This window comes from Saccopteryx bilineata, chromosome 11 (genome assembly GCF_036850765.1).
Source record: "Saccopteryx bilineata isolate mSacBil1 chromosome 11, mSacBil1_pri_phased_curated, whole genome shotgun sequence".
NCBI lineage: Eukaryota > Metazoa > Chordata > Mammalia > Chiroptera > Emballonuridae > Saccopteryx > Saccopteryx bilineata.
Genome location: NC_089500.1, coordinates 50,460,986 through 50,473,532, shown reverse-complemented (window position 1 = coordinate 50,473,532; position 12,547 = coordinate 50,460,986). Strand labels below are relative to the sequence as shown.

Sequence of the window (12,547 nt, the reverse complement as noted above, 5' to 3'; positions counted from 1 at the left end):
ATCTGAGAGGAGGGATGATCAGGGCAGGAAGGAGAAAGCCTCCGACCGTCCAGGAGTTTAATGTGGATGCTCTCCAGATTATGTTGTTCACATTACTCACTGTATAGATTCATCCATGAAAAATGATTTAAACCAGATAATATGTTAGGATTGCATTTCAGAGAAATATGAGTTAAAATAACAGAAAGAAATAAAAGAAATGCATAAGAAGCTAAAAACAACAAAGGGAAAGGAAAATAATTAGGATGTTAACATTTCCATAATAATGTTAACAATTTAAAAATGAAAGAAGGACAAAGTGAAAGAATAGAACTGAGTAAAAGGTACAGTTAGATAAAAAGCTGAAATGGAGTCCAAATGGAAACCACCTGTTCTTTCCAAGTGGTAAGCATGAACTTGTGTCTTTCGAAGACCCTTTTTTCTGCAATGGAACCTGCTAAGTTCTCTTGCCTCCTCACTCTGTCTGAAGGCCATTCTCCTCTGTGACTCAGTCAGGTTTGTTCAAGACGAATTTATACTTCACCTCTGGAGAACCTCCCTTGCCCTAGTGTGGATTAGGGGCCCTCTCTTGTATAACCATTTTATATCTTTATCATAACATTTATGATAATGTTAAGTTGATACATAATAATTGCTCAGTAATTGCTATTATTATCGCTACTACTACTCTGTTATTTATTTGCAAATTTCTCTCTCCCCAAATAGACTGAACTACTTGAGTCAAGAAACATAACAGCTTTATCTTTGTATTCTAGCACTTACCACAGTACTGACACAAAGTATATATACATTAGGAAGGTTTGCTGAATGACTAAATCAATGAAATAGTCTAAATAAAGCAATCTTATAACCACTAAGTGCACAGGAAACCTGCCCTACATATTTTAATAATGGCATTTACCTGCCTTACTAAATTAGGAAAGAACCATAATTTAAGAGTTCCAGCAAGAGTGGTCTCTGTCCTGGGAACACATACACCCCCCCCCCCGGGCCTTTCTCTTTGTCCTAAGCTCTATGGCACTATAGGAGACTTGCAGCCAGGGGAGCAGTGGGCAGTGACAGCTTCTCCTGGGCTAAGCCCCTGAACCTGTCACCAAGGACCCCTTTTCTCTGACTTTCCTCCTGCACAGCCAGTAAATACTTGTTTTACTTGCTGCAAAAAGGGAGTTCTAATAAGAGTAATGAAGGCGCTAAACTTTATATTCACCTTTTTTTTGTTTTGTTTTGGCAGAGAGAGTCAGAGAGAAGGACAGATAAGGACAGACAGACAGGAAGGGAGAGAGATGAGAAACATCAATTCTTTGTTGTGGTTCCTTAGTTGATTTGATTGATTCCTCATATATGCCTTAACCGGGGGGCTACAGCAGACTGAGTGACCCCTTACTCAAGCCAGCAACCTTGGGCTCAAGCTGGTGAGTCTTGCTCAAACCAGATGAGCCCGCGCTCAAGCTAGCGACCTCAGGGCCTTGAACCTGGGCCCTCCACATCCCAGTCTGATGCTTTATCCACTGCGCCACTGCCTGGTCAGGCTATATTCACCTTTAAGTAAAACTTATTAATATCAGGAAATAAGATCTTGCTGTAAAATTTCCCAGCTCCCTTTCTTTCTGTTTCTAATATCATTTTTATCTTAGAGTACTTTCAATGAAATCCATTTTCAGATGATTTTGACTCAAGAATAAGTAATTTATCTTTTACTATGCTCCCAAAGAATTTCTGAAGCAATTTTTAGTCAGCTTGGGACAAGGCACAACATTAAACAGAAACCTTTTTAATGGTAATATTATTTTCTCAAATGCTTATGGTCTTTTAGATATTGTCAGAAAAGTATGTAATCACCAAACATATCTTACTTTAGTAATTTCCTCTACTTTATTTGGATTGATTCTTGTGGATAATGTTTAATAATGAACTTAATGTATCAGTATAGAGTTGCTAGATTCCTCACCTAGCCCTATTTAAAAAAATAAAACTCAGCAATGCTATTTTTATTTGCTTTATATAACAATTATTTTAGGGAAAATATTAATAATTATGGTTGAAAATTGTTTCCCCTTATATAATTTTTTTCTTAAATATAGTTAACTCTACTGAGAAGTATGATAAGATAAATTTCAAAGATTTTATGACATACAGTTGTACTTTCTGCTAAATAAAAGAAAGTGTGGATTTTTTTGGGGGGGTGACAGAGACAGAGAGGAAAAAGAGGGGGACATATAGTTACAGTTAGGAAGGGAGAGAGACAAAAAGCATCAATTCTTCGTTGGTGACACCTTAGTTCAGTGGTAGTCAACCTAGTCCCTACCGTCCACAAGTGGGCATTCCAGCTTTCATGGTGGGCGGTAGTGGAGCAACCAAAATATAAATAAAAAGATAGATTTAACTATAGTAAGTTGTTTTATAAAGATCTATTCTGCCAAACTTAGTGAAATCCAACATAAAGTACTTGGTAAGTACAGGTATTGATCGACTTACGACCTATGCAACTTATGACCATTTGACTTTATGACCACAATCGCTAGCCATGACTATTCCATGTCTGGCAGCCCAAGCCTTGCCCAACTGGGTGTACGACAGTGCGATCCAGCTTCCGGCAGCACTACCATCTTTGTGTGCACCATTTCAACTGTTATCCCAGATTCGATAGAGCAATTTGTGTTTTGTGTCTTGGATATTTTTCATCAAACCCCTCCTAAGATGTCTACCAAGAGGAAATTGTCTTTGTCTACGCCTCAGCCTGCAAAGAAGGAAAGAAAGGCCATCGATCTTGACATGAAAATTAGTGTGGGCTCATCCAACTTGAGCATGGTTTCACCAGCTTGAGTGCAGGGGTGCTGGCTTGAGCATGGGATCATAGACATGATGCCATGGTTGCTGGTTTGAGCCCAAGGTCACTGGCTTGAGCAAGGGGCCACTCGCTCTGCTGTAAACCCCTGGTCAAGGCACATATGAGAAAGCAATCAATGAACAAGTATGAAGGAGAAAAGAAAGTGAATGTGATCACACATGTTTATGAAAAAACCAACTCTGGTAACCCCAACTGCTGCCTCAGATGACGACATCAACGATCTGCAGCCAAGCACCAGCAGCCAATAAAATGTTTCGTACATGTTTATATACCCTTTATATTTTGATATGTTTTGCAATTGGGAAAATGTTTCCTATGGTATTGTTTACACCTGTATTTTTGTATGCACCTATATTTTGTAATTTTTTATGTTTTGCAAATATTAAACCAGTTGTACTGGTAATGCAGTGTTTTACTTAAACCTGATGAATATAAAAATAAGAAACAAAATGGTGTAGAGATGATACAAATGGAATAAAATGAACAAAGGAAATTATGAGATATAATGATGAAAGAAAATTATGATAAAATATGACTTAAAGATTTTTATAACATCATTTCACCGTACTGTACATATAGCCTACTCAACTAATGACCAAATCGTGTTACGACCGGTCTGTCAGAACCAATCATGGTCATAAGTCGAGCACTAGCTGTAATTATTATATGCTTTAACTTGCTGTAACTCTGCTTTATAAATTTTATAAAGTAAAGTTACTTCCCTACTTTATAAATCACCATTACTATGGAACTGGTGGGTAGTTAGAAAATTTTACTACTAACACAGATCCAAAAGTAGGTGGTAGGTATAAAAAGGTTGACTACTCCTGCCTTGGTTGTTCATTGATTGCTTTCTCATATGTGCCTTGACTGGGGGGCTACAGCAGACCGAGTGACTCCTTGCTCAAGCCAGCAACCTTGGGTTCAAGCTTGTGAGCCTTGCTCAAACCAGATGATCTCGTGCTCTAGCCAGAGACCCCAGGGTTTCAAACCTGGGTCCTCCATGTCCCAGTCCAATGCTCTATCCACTGCACCACTGCCTGGCCAGGCAAAAGGCTGGAATTAAATGTATATCTTGCCCTATTTATTTATTTATTTTTAATTTTTAAAAAATATTTTATTTATTGATTTTTAGAGAGAGGGGAGAGAGAGAGAGAAGGGGGAGGAGCAGGAAGCATCAACTCCCACATGTGCCTTGACCAGGCAAGCCCAAGGTTTCGAACCGGCAACCTCAGTGTTCCAGGTTGATGCTTTATCCCACTGCGCCACCACAGGTCAGGCATTGCCCTATTTATTTTTAAAAGGGATTTAAATACTAAATTGAGGGGATTAGTGTCTTTTGGTGACATTTGTGACACATGACTCAAATGCTGTTTTGTTTAGACAGTGCTGGAATAATGTCTACTGTCACTCTGCAATGGAACTTTCTGCAGGAATGGAGCTGCTATATCTGTCTATCCAAATAGTAGTCACATGTTGTGGTCCAGCCGTGATGAGTCTATTCCGGGGTCTCAAATGGGAAAAGGTATGAAATTGAATAAATGGTAGACAGAGACTTAAAGATATATACATACAGATGGGTTTGGGAGGATGTCACGGCAAACAGTCTCTACTGTTCCTGAGCCGTAACATGGCTGCTCCCAAAGACGCATCCATCTTTATTCAGGGAAAAAACGTGGTCCATCAGCAATTCAATTGTTTCCAAGACAACTCAAAGACAACCCCCACCATACCATTCAAATCTAACTTTACACCAATAAGAAACTAGCTTCCAGCCTCTTCTGGAGAACATGGGTGGGACAAGTGAGAATCAGGTATAGCTCTTTGTTAACTAAGCAGGTGAGTTGGGGGTTTAGGCCCAGCACCTCTGTCCCCAAGATATCCAGACAGTAAAAATACCCTGTTTATATTTCAGTCCCCAACAGTCACATGTAGCTTTTGAATGCTTGAAGCATGGCTAGAGTGACTAAGGAACTGGATATTTCATTTTATTTCACTTTAATTAATTAAAATTCTACTTGGCTGGTGGTGGCACAGTTAATAGAGTATTGATCTGGGGTGCTGTGGTCCCAGGTTCTAAAGTCTGAGGTCACTGCTTGAGTGGGATCATCTGGCTTGAGTACAGGCTTATCAGTTTGAGCACGGGGTCATCAGCTTGAGCATGGTTACTGGCCTGAGCCCAAGGTCGCTGGCTTGAGCAAGGGGTCACTGGCTCAGCTGGAGCCCCCCGGTCAAGGCATGTATGAGAGACAATCAATGAAAAATTAAAGTGACACAACTATGAGCTGATGCATCTCATCATTCCTCTTCCTGTCTTTCTCATTCTCTTTCTATCTCTAAACAAATAAATAAATAAAAATTAAATCATGTGGCTACTTTATTAGACAGACTCAATTTGATTTCTTTTTTATTATTATTTTCAAATTTTATTGATTTTAGAGAGAGGAGAAGAGATGAGAGAAAGGAAGGAGGGGGTAAGGAGTGGGAAGCATCAACTTGTAGTTGCTTCTATTATGTACCTTTGTTATAAAGTACTGCACCCCAGATTCTGAAAGGCACCGTACCTCACTTCATCGAGTCCATGTAGAGACACCCAGTCCAGATAAGTTTTGAAGAGTTTTATTAAAGGAGGAAATTTTAATATGTCAGCTGCATATGGCTGACACGGGGCATCTGCAGGCCCAAATTGTGCAGCCCCCAAAATAGTTCAGGGGCTGCTTATATACCCTTGATCACACACGGGCAGGGGAGAGCATGACATTATGGCACAATCATTTACAAGATTATAACATTTGTCTAGGGCAGTGGTAGTCAACCTGGTCCGTACCGCCCACTAGTGGGCGTTCCAGCTTTCATGATGGGCGGTAGCGGAGCAACCAAAGTATAAATAAAAAGATAGATTTAACTATAGTAAGTTGTTTTATAAAGATTTATTCTGCCAAACTTAGTGAAAATCTGACATAAAGTACTTGGTAAGTAATTATTATTATATGCTTTAGCTTGCTGTAACTCTGCTTTATAAATTTTATAAAGTAAAGTTACTTTCCTACTTTATAAATCACCATTACTGTGGAACTGGTGGGCGGTTAGAAAATTTTACTACTAACAGAGATACAAAAGTGGGTGGTAAGTATAAAAAGGTTGACTACCCCTGGTCTAGTGGATACACAGAAACATTAAGACTTTCAAGGTAACACAATCAAAGACATTTACAAATTTTTCAGGGTTCCTCTTCCTTCACTAGCCTAGAGGTATTTTTCTCTCAAGATTTCAGGAAAGGGAGGAACTACAATCAATGCAAGGAGGTATGTAAATTTTGCCTCTTCTTGAAAGAGAAGTTTCTTAGTAACCTTAATCCTTTCAGAGAACTTAAAACCAAATGATCCTAGTCATTCTTGTAAGTCAGGAGACTTTTACATTCCTTTTCCTCCATTTTCCAAGGAAAGGACAGGAAAGCCTGACCTTTTCTTCCTAGAATACCAATATTAATTTGCAGTTTTTTGCTACCTTACAACACCTTGACCAGGTAAGCCCAGGGTTTCGAACCAGCGACCTCAGCATTCCAGCTTGATGCTTTATCCACTGCCACCACATTTGGGATCAGTTTGATTTTTTATTCACTAGTAGTATTTTGTAAGAATAAAATAACTTAAAATTTTTGAGATAGAAAAATTATGTTAAGTTTATACAGCTTCTCTCTGTCTCTGTGTAGTGGATTCTGTTAAAATATTTTTTAACAGAAAAGAGGCAGTGTAGTACATTGGAACAGGAAGACTTGTGTTCATTTTGCTGTGCTATTAAACAACTTGGGAAAATTATCTCTCTGTACCTATCCTTGCTTGTAAAATGAGGAGTTCATTAGCTTTCAAATTTATATTTAACAATGGAACTCTTTTATTAAGTAAAAATAAACCCATGCAGCCTGACCAGGAGGTTGCACAGTGGATAGTGTTGGATTGGGATGCAGAGGACCCAGGTTCAAGAACCCGATGTCACCAGCTTGAGCGTGGGCTCATCAGGTTTGAGCAAGGCTCACTAGCTTGAGCCCAAGGTCGCTGGCTCGAGCAAGGGGTCACTCAGTCTGCTGCAGCCCCCTGGTCAAGGCACATATGAGAAATCAATAAATGAACAACTAAGAAACCACAATGGATAATTGATGTTTCTCATCTCTCTCCTTTGTCTGTCTGTCCCTCTGTCTGACTCTCTCTGTCTCTGCCATAAAAAAAAAAAAAAAAAAAAAAAAAAAAGAAAACCATGCAGAAACCTCATAGGTAAGACTGGGGTGAAAGTTAGAGGTGGGGTGGGATGGGACAATAGAGTCCTGTCCTTTAAGCTATGCTTTTTTTTTAACAGAGAGAGAGAGAGAGAGAGAGAGAGAGAGAGAGAGAGAGTCAGAGACAGGGATAGATAGAGACAGACAGACAGGAACATAGAGAGATGAGAAGCATCAATCATCAGTTTTTTGTTGTGGCCCTTTATTTGTTCATTGATTGCTTTCTCATATGTGCCTTGACCACGGGCCTTCAGTAGACTGAGTAACCCCTTGCTCGAGTCAGCGACCTTGGGTCCAAGCTGGTGAGCTTTTGCTCAAATCAGATGAGCCCGTGCTCAAGCTGGTGACCTTGGGGTCTCGAATCTGGGTTCTCTGCATCCCAGTCTGATGCTCTATCACTGTGCCACCGCCTGGTCAGGCAAGCTATCCTTTTATCTCTGTAATCCCAACTCCTCCACTATAGTAGAGAGCACAGTTTGCAAAGCACTGCAGTCGATGAAATCCAGAGTTCCTTCCAGCTCTGATAAAGTATGGTTTCAGTAGGATTGCATATAGAGTTTTCTTTCTTTGATATCTTCTTGGTAGCAATTCATCTCCAATAGCCAGTCTTCACATGCTTTTTGACCCAACTCAACTCATTAAAGTTGAGTTTGAGAGATACTGAGGACATTCAATAGGGAAAAGTTTGTGTTCTCTTAGCTTACCAAAATTGAAACTAAAACAAGAGCTTTTGGTCGTTCGACCCCCGCCGGGGTCGCGACCCATAGGCTGAGAACCACTGTACTATATGTTATTCAATCATGTTCCTTTGTAGAAGCTTTCAGTGCTTTTCAGTATTTTTCAATCATAAACAAATAAGTAACTATGAAAATACACATTTTTATTTTTGAAAGTATATATTTATAGCAAATTACCAGATGTGGGATTGCTGAATCAAATATAAATGCATATCTATTTTTAGTTTGATATTGCCAACTTCTCCTCCAAAAGGGTTATACCAGTTTATTTCCACTGGAACTGCATGAGAGTGTCTGTTTTCCCATTATCTAGACAGATATGTTGTCACACTTTTTTTTTTAAGTCACTTCTCTTTTTCTTTTTTTATTATAATTTTATTTTTTTAATGGGGCGACATCAATAAATCAGGATACATATATTCAAAGATCAACAAGTCCAGGTTATCTTGTCTTTCAATTATGTTGCATACCCATCACCCAAAGTCAGATTGTCCTCTGTCACCTTCTATCTAGTTTTCTTTGTGCCCCTCCCCCTCCCCCTTTCCCTCTCCCTTTCCCCCCTCCCCCCATAACTACCACACTCTTATCAATGTCTCTTAGTTTCACTTTTATGTCCCACCTACATATGGAATAATGCAGTTCCTGGTTTTTTCTGATTTACTTATTTCACTTCGTATAATGTTATCAAGATCCCACCATTTTGTTGTAAATGATCCGATGTCATCATTTCTTATGGCTGAGTAGTATTCCATAGTGTATATGTGCCACATCTTCTTTATCCAGTCATCTATTGACGGGCTTTTTGGTTGTTTCCATGTCCTGGCCACTGTGAACAATGCTATAAGGCTGTAAAAAAGAATGAGAAAGCCACAAGCAAAAGAATGAAACTCGACTACAGTTTGTCCCCTTGTACTAAAATTAATTCAAAATGGATCAAAGACCTAAATATAAGACCTGAAACAATAAAGTACATAGAAGAAGACATAGGTATTAACTCATGGACCTTGGTTTTAAATAGCATTTTATGAATTTGACTCCAAAGGCAAGAGAAGTGAAGGCAAAGATAAATGAATGGGACTACATCAGACTAAGAAGTTTTTGCTCAGCAAGAGAAATTGACAACAAAATAAACAACTAAATGGGAAATGATATTTTCAAACAACAGCTCAGATAAGGGCCTAATATCCAAAACATACAAAGAACTCATAAAACTCAACAACAGACAAACAATCCAATAAAAAAATGGGAAGAGGACATGAACAGACACTTCTCCCAGGAAGAAATACAAATGGCCAACAGATATATGAAAAGATGCTCATCTTCATTAGTTATTAGAGAAATGCAAATCAAAACTACAATGAGATACCACATCACACCTGTTAGATTAGCTATTATTAACAAGACAGGTAATAACAAATGTTGGAGAGGCTGTGGAGGAAAAGGAACCCTTATACACTGTTGGTGGGAATGTAAAGTAGTACAACCATTATGGAAGAAAGTATGGTGGTTCCTCAAAAAACTGAAAATAGAACTACCTTATGCCCCAGCAATCCCTCTACTGGGTATATACCCCAAGAACTCAGAGACATTGATACACAAAGACACATGTAGCCCCATGTTCATTGCAGCATTGTTCACAGTGGCCAAGACATGGAAACAACCAAAAAGCCCTTCAATAGATGACTGGATAAAGAAGATGTGGCACATATACACTATGGAATACTATTCAGCCATAAGAAATGATGACATCGGATCATTTACAACAAAATGGTTGGATCTTGATAACGTTAAACGGAGTGAAATAAGTAAATCAGAAAAAACTAACAACTGCATGATTCCATACATAGGTGGGACATCAAAACAAGACTAAGAGACATGGACAAGGGTGTGGTAGTTATGGGGTGGGGGAGAGGGGAAGGGGGAGGAGGAGGGGCACAAAGAAAACTAGATAGAAGGTGACGGAGGACAATCTGACTTTGGGTGATGGGTATGCAACATAATTGAATGACAAGATAACCTGGAGATGTTTTCTTTGAACATATGTAACCTGATTTATTGATGTCACCTCATTAAAATTAATAAAATTTTATAAAAAAAATAAAACAAGAGCTTAATGGACATAGCACGTAGGGGCAGCTCCAAATAATTTTGCATGCAAGTTAAAAAATAGTTATTTGTATTTCCTCTTTGTGAATAGTTTTATAATTTTTATGGACTGAGTTTCATGAAAGAAAACATGATTAAAGTGGTTATATTGGTATTTTAGTGGCTTACTCTGGACTCTGTGGTCCAAAGGCTTGTGCTTGCCCCTCCCTCTCTTCTAGGGAAAAGGAACTCTGATCTGTAATGGCATCCTTCTGTTTATCTTTCCCTTCCTCTCCCTTTCTCTCTCTCTCTTTCCCTCTTGCAACCTGTGTGGCTTGATTGGTTTGAGTGTTGACCCTGGGCGCTGAGGATAGCTCAGTTGGTCCAAGTGTCAGCCTCAGGTTTTGAGATAGCTCAGTTAATTCAAGCATTGTCCTCAGATGGGGATTGCCTGGTGGATCTTGGTTGGAGCGTGTGTGAAAGTCTGTCTCACTATCTCCCCTTATCTCACTTAAAAAAAAATAAAATGGTACTTACTGGTTGGTAGGCTCAGAGTTAGAGTGTGGGCCCAGTGTGTGGGGGTCCCAGGTTCGATTTCTGGTCAGGGCACACAGGAGAAGCGACCATCTGCTTCTCCACCCCTCCTCTTCCTTTTCTCTCTCTCTCACTCTCCTCCCCTCCTGCAGCCATAGCTTGAATGGTTTGAGCAATTTGGCCCCAGGTGCTGAGGATGGATCCACAGCCTCACCTCAGGTGCTGAAATAGCTCAGTTGCTGAGCAATGGAGCAGCAGCCTCAGATGGGCAAAGCATTGCCCTATAGGGGCTTGTTGGGTGGATCTTGGTTGAGACACATGTGGGAGTCTGTCTCTCTGCCTCCATGCTTCTTTGCCTCCCTGTCTCCCTGCCTCCCCATCTCTCCCTTAAAAAAAAGATTAAGAAATATGATGTTGCTTTTCCTGTGGGAGCCACTGGCCTTAGATGAGTGTGACCTTCTCCTCTCCACGCCATGGTATGTGTTTGTCCCCTGATATCAGTGTACTCCAAAAAAGGGGAGTCATCTGGCAAAAATGTCACTTTGCCTGCTGTGTTCAAGGCTCCCAATTGACTAGCTATTGTGAACTTCATTCACACCAACTTATGCAAAGACAGACAGCCCTATGTTGTCAATGAATTGGCAAGTCATCAAACCAGAGCTGAGTCTCTATACTGGCAGAGCTGAGGCTCGAATGCCCAGAGTTCGAGGTGGTGGGACCCATCATTCTGGCCAGGGTGCTTTTGGAAAGCACCAAAGCCACCATTGGCACTGCAGAGTGAACACAACACAGAAGCAACATGCCATCTGCCCTGCCCTGGCAACCTTGGCCTTACCAGCGCTGGCCATGTCTAAAGGTCATCGTATGGAGGAAGTTCCTGAACTTCCTCTGGTGGTTGAGGGTAGAGTTGAAGGCTACAAGAAAACCAAGGAGGCTGTTTTGCTTCTGGAGAAACTTAGGCCTGGAATGATGTCAAAAAGGTCTATGCCTCTCAGCAAATGAGAGCTGGCAAGGGCAAAATGAGAAACCGTTGTATCCAGTGTAGGGGACATTGTATCATCTATAATGGGGACAATGGTATCATCAGAGCCTTCAAAAACATTTCTGGAATTATTCTGCTTAATGTAAGCAAACTGAATACTTTGAAATTTGCTCCTGGTGGGCATGTGGGCCGTCTCTGCATTTGGAGTGAAAGTGCTTTCCGCAAGTTAGATGATCTGTGTGGCACTTGGTGTAAAGCTGCCTCCCTCAAGAGGAACTACAACCTTCCCACACACAAGATGCTCAGTATAGACCTTAGCAGAATCTTGAAAAGCCCAGAGATCCAAAGAGCCCTCTGGGCACCACGCAAGAAGTCTCATCACAGAGTCCTGAAGGAGAAGCATCCACTGAAACACCCGAGAGTCATCTTGAAGCTAAACCCACGTGCAAGACCATGCGCCGGAACACATTCTTCACCAGGCCAAGAGCCACAAGCTCTGGGCGGATAAAGCGGCAGCAGCAGCAGGAGCCAGGTCAGATGAGAAGGGGCTCCAGGCAAGAAGCCTGAGGTAGGGAAGGAAGAAAAGAAGGCTGTTGGTGTTAACAAGCAGAAGAAGGCTTTGTGGCGAGAAAAGGCTGCAGCTACTAAGAAACCAGAAGCAGAGAAGAAGCGTGCAGACAAGAAATCCACCACAGAAGAAAAGAAGCCTGCAGCATAAACTTCAATTTGTTTTTTCCATTAAGGTCAAATCACATTGAATAAAAACCTGATGAGAGAAAGAGAGAAAAAAAAAGATGTTTTGCTGAGCTGTACACTTCAAACCTTACGGTTTTGTGAACCAATGTCATCCCAATAAATTCAATTAATAAAAAATATTATATGTTTGCTATTACATTATATTTGATATTACATTATACTATGATTTTAAACATATGGATGGGGAGGATGCTTTATTGTCTTTGAGGGCACAATGTTTCGTAGCAAGTTCAGTGCTATGAAAGCTTAAATTAAATAAAACATCTTTCCTCTCTTGGCATTCTTGAAATTCAGCAAGTCAAAAAATATAAAAGAGAGAGAAAACTGAGAAG

The 12,547-nt window shown here is 40.2% G+C and overlaps 1 pseudogene; it reads left to right on the top strand.

The window, feature by feature from the left end:
• The first annotated feature begins 10,941 nt into the window (after positions 1 to 10,941).
• On the top strand, positions 10,942 to 12,177 carry LOC136315510 (large ribosomal subunit protein uL4 pseudogene; annotated as a pseudogene).
• The last annotated feature ends 370 nt before the right edge of the window (positions 12,178 to 12,547 follow it).